The following is a 5,233-nucleotide window of genomic DNA, read 5'->3' on the forward strand; positions in this document are numbered from 1 at the left end:
ATATATTNTCTCTCTTATATATATATAATTATACGTATAAAGTAAATATATTATTATATCTNTNTATTGTGTATTATATATATATTATTATTATATATATATATATATATATATATATATATATATATATAAACTAATTATTTAAAGAAATATGAAACCGATTAGAGAAAAATGATCATACATACTAAAATTGATATTTTACAGAAATAAAGAAAACTTGTATTACACTCTACATAAATGACTCAAATGTGCATGTCGTTCGGATTTTTAACAAAGATGTTTTTATATTATACACAGTATATATATTATTATGTTTTATATTCATTTTATTTATTAAATTTTTAAAAATTAAATTAAAAATAGCTATAGAAAGAGTTGTTAAAAATTTAGATTTTAAATATTATTCGATGAAAACAGTTTAATATAACGAAAACTAATTGCTATCATTCATTATGAAACAAATCAACTTTCCTAGTAATTAACTAAAAGTGTCATATATTTAATATTATCATAAATAAATGAAATTTTCTATATATACATGTAATATAGATTAAATTAATTATTACACCGTTTAATTATTTTTCTATTCACGATATATATAACTTCTTGGATATAAATGGTCGTATTTTATACATAAATCAATGAGACACATTGGTGTCATAGTGCCAGTTACCGATGTCTATAGTGACACATTCAATGTGTTAACGCTTCAAAGCCCCAAGCGAACATTAATAATGTCATTAATAATACAATGTTTGATGAGATGACATCTTTCATTATAATTCATTTAGTGATATATATGTATACGTATCAGAAAACACTTAAACTCATTGAATAATTGAAATATTTAAAAAAAATATAATTTTAGAAAAAAAATTGAAAAATCCAACTGTACTAAATTCATTTTTAGATATTAGAACATATATTCCCATTTATTTTCTAGTTTATTTCTTATCTCGAGAATGTCTGGTCATTCTATTTCTGTTTCGTTATACAATATATTGTGTATAAATCAATCGGGCCGCCAATGCATGCCGCAGCTTCGATAAGTGAGAACCAGAGGAGCAAATAGGTGTTATACGTCAATGGCTTCGCGTGTACATATATAAGCAGCCATTAAGAGACAAGGATCGCTTCGCGCTTTATAACAATGTCCAGCTATTAATGGACTTCAATAGGAGCAATCTATACGTTCACTACGTGTACAAATCGCATCGTGCTATTTTTGCCGATTTTATCGTTATCTTATTATTCGCATTCCCTATTTCGAAGATTTGCCCAATTTTTCAATCTGTCATTTCTATCGTGCGAGAACGGAGAGAATTAAACCTCGTTTGCCCTATCTATTTTTCTACAATGAATTTTCTAATCATTTTACAATAGAGATTTAACTTTGGCATTGTACTATATAACATTATTATGAACCTTTACACATATATGAAATATTATCACGAACTACTGTATGAAATTTCTCGACTTCCTAATAGAAATTTTATACATTCTTTTAGTAATTACTCTCATTAACTCTGTTTAGTAATTGAGAAGTAAAACTACTTAGGATTCCAATCAAAATGTAACGCATTAATTGCCTGGAGATACTGCGCACAAACGATACTTAAAATCTGAACTCATTTATTCTGAACAAAAGCAATTGTAAATGTATTAATTAATAGATTATTATTAAATTAATAATAATCTATTAATATATTGGACTAATAATAACTGAACTGTATATGCAAGTTGCACATATTTTTACCGAGAAATCTGCTTCAATATAAACTCTTATCAAGTTCTTTCCTAAGCAAAGTCATTTCCTAAGCAATAATGTTATAATTAATGAGAACACAGTGATACTATGTATGCATTTCTACTAGGATGTCGTACATGCATGATATGTAAAAGATATACAGCAAAAATTCAAGAAAAAGAAAATATAAATTGAGATATCTCGATAAGATATCTCGAAACATTTCTCGTACAGATGCTGCACTTTCAACGGCTACTGATACAGCAGATTATACCTAAACAACATTTTTTCAACACTGCCCCGGAAACCTCCTATGCACAAGAACATTATATGTATATTCCACGCTTCAGAGATTGCAGTACTGCAAAACGACCCGACTATATTTCGCGCTGCGAGACAGAGTTCGTTTTATTTCCGGGAAATGAATAGCCGGCGTACATTTTCATTGTCGGCAACGGTTTTCGACAAATTACTTTTAATTGCGGCCTGCCGGAATTCGTTAGCACGCTTCTATGGCACACACATGGAGAGAGGAAGAAAGAACGGAGAGAAAGAGAGAAAGAGAAAGAGGGGGGAGGAGGGAGAGGAGAGAGAGAGAGAGAGAGAGAGAGAGAGAGAGAGAGAGATGTACATACGTATCATTGATGGCAGGAATACGTAACGCGCACGGCAATGAGAAACAGAGAGATCAGTTCACGCTTTATAACAACGGCAACCGAGCCATTCACAGGACTCAATAGATACAATCTGCACAATCGAGAAACGAACACCATCGCGGCCGGTTCACGTGGTCGCCATTATTCAATCCTGCGCCGGCTGTCCTTCCGTACACATCGTAAGTCTAATCTAATAACACACTATAGGATAGTACATTTGCTGGGGCAAATGGGAAAACAAGAGTCTCCTTTGATAAATTTATTTATGACCCTGGCACGGAGAAAACATGAAAAATTTCAAGTACTCTGTACTTGAAGATCCTTTCAACAACGTGTGGAAAAATAATTGATTCTATTCCTTCACGTATGTATTTATGTTGTATATCTGGATTAAACAAGAATTACGAGACAAATAAAAGTTTTTCTTAATAAATTTATATACAGTCTTGTATAGATAAATATGAAAAATCTTCTTGACATTCTTTAAACATATTTTTATAAAAATAAATAGTCCTTTATATTTATACTATTTTATTTATTAATCTTTATATCTGAATTATATAAATCGATTGAATTTGCTGGACAAATAAGAGAATATAAATTAATATAAATCTTTGATAATATGAATATTTGTAATCCTGATGTGGAACAAATGAAAAATGTCTGAAGTTTTTCATACATTGAAAAATTTCAATGTATGAAAAACTTCAGACATTTTCACCATATTCAGTAAATAACCACGTGATGTAAATAACTGAAAATAAACATGAAAAATAACTGATTTTTTTTAATGTTTATTTTATTTTAACCTTTAGTCAAAAATATACACGTGGTTAAATGAAATGACTTGAGGTCGCATAGCAAATTCACATGAATAATTATAAATTAATTACTTCTTATATTTAGATTGATCAAAATAGATTAATTTATTTCAATCTTTTCAATTAAACCAAATTTAACTTTTCTTTGTATAAAAAGTACAAAAATTAAGCAAAATTTTTCGAAAATCTCGATAGAGATATCAATACTTTTAAATTTATTGCAATAAGTTGAGTATATTATTGTGTTATTATTTGTACAAGTACAATAATACTTGTACAAGTACAATAATAAGATAATAATTTATAAATATGCTTAATAAAGATTAAATGTAAAGATAAAAAAATTATGTGTAAAATAGATCAAAAAACCAAAACATTTAATATTGCAATAATAAGGTACTATATATATAATTACAGTATACGAATATAATAATAAAAAAGCTGATGTAAATATTAAAAAATTAAATATCTAGGCATAATAGAGATCATATTTTCAAAGATATTTTTCGAAAAATTATTATAAGAATCTGCCGTAACTCTCATAAAAAAAATCGTGCATTGAATAATTTAAATTCAAAAAATAATTCTCGCGCGGACAATTTCTGGTGCTCAAAGTGCGGTCGTGTTTATACCTCTCTCTTCTTGATTTATTCTTCAATTTAATGGTTGAAAAAAGCACGCACAGATCTCGTCAACGATGATACCATTTGGGGTCGAGGCAAGGGATCATGCCTATCGATTAGCTACACGAGCGTTTATACGTTTGGTATGTATATAGATTATGCGTACAATTTAATGCGGTTATCCATTATCAGGATAACGATGCGCCGTTTAACAATATACGCGTCGTGTTTCACGTGTACGAATGTATAGACCTGCATAATGGGGCACGGTGTTCCTCTGCGAGTCTGTTTATGACGCGAGATCATATCCGTCGGATTTGCGGGGAACTCGGCCAGTTCCAATTATTTGTAAAATTCATATTGACATATTCGTATATCCCTTATGGTATAAGTAAATAATTGACAAAAAAAAGAAGTCTTGAATTGCCTTGAGTTATAACTGAAAAATATTAATCGCAAAAGGCACGTTAATTTAATTAAATTGGTCCGCCAGAATATACATTTTGACTTTGTGTGCGCCAGAATCCCACTAGACCGGTTAATCCACCACTTGAGAAAAGTCGCTCGAAAAACATTAATATTCAAACAGGGTGATTAATCTTACCAGCGGATAACCATCGTACGTGTCAGTATTCAACAAGGCAAGTAAGCGGTCACTAACACTAGATCCGCCCTTAATTAACATTTCTTAAGCCATTGCAAGACGCGGTCGTGCCAACGACTTAAGAATTAACCCTACATTTCGAAATTTCTAATCCTTTTTTATATATGCAAAGAACATTTTATTTTAATATTTCATTTTTAATCATAAAGAAGTTTCTTTTCAAAATGCGGCAAATTCTTTTTACGGTAAATCTTTTTATGTATAACAAATAATTTTTTGCGATTTATTGAGATCAATCATAAAGATGGATGGGTCCGGGAAAAAAAGTCTAGCTCATAAACAACTATAGAGAAATGTATAGAATACTTCATTTTAAATGAAAAAAAATTGTAGTCGTCTTCAAGATTCGAAGATACATCCAGAAAAAAATTATGTTTAAATTGAAGCAATCATTTCTTTCATTGATATTTTTAATTTGAAGTGGAAATACTTTTAAGGAAAATAAAAATTTATTTAATTTCCGGAAGTAACGTTCAAATCAAAGAAACTTTTTTTTAACCGCGGTGTAGCGATGAATTTCTTTGGTTCAAACAAATTTTTTTTTAATCGAAGAAACTTTTCCCTGGATGTAGTTTCTATTTGATCTTTTATATTTATCATTTGTTTGTGTTTGGGAAAATGCGTTTACAATCTTGAAGAAATCATTCTGACAACCAACTTTCGGAAAAGGACTTAGGCAAGGCAGGATTTCGCAGGACTGGCTCGGTCAGCCGCAGAGCGTT

The sequence above is a fragment of the Atta cephalotes genome (assembly GCF_000143395.1).
Source record: "Atta cephalotes unplaced genomic scaffold scaffold00005, whole genome shotgun sequence".
Classification (NCBI taxonomy): domain Eukaryota; kingdom Metazoa; phylum Arthropoda; class Insecta; order Hymenoptera; family Formicidae; genus Atta; species Atta cephalotes.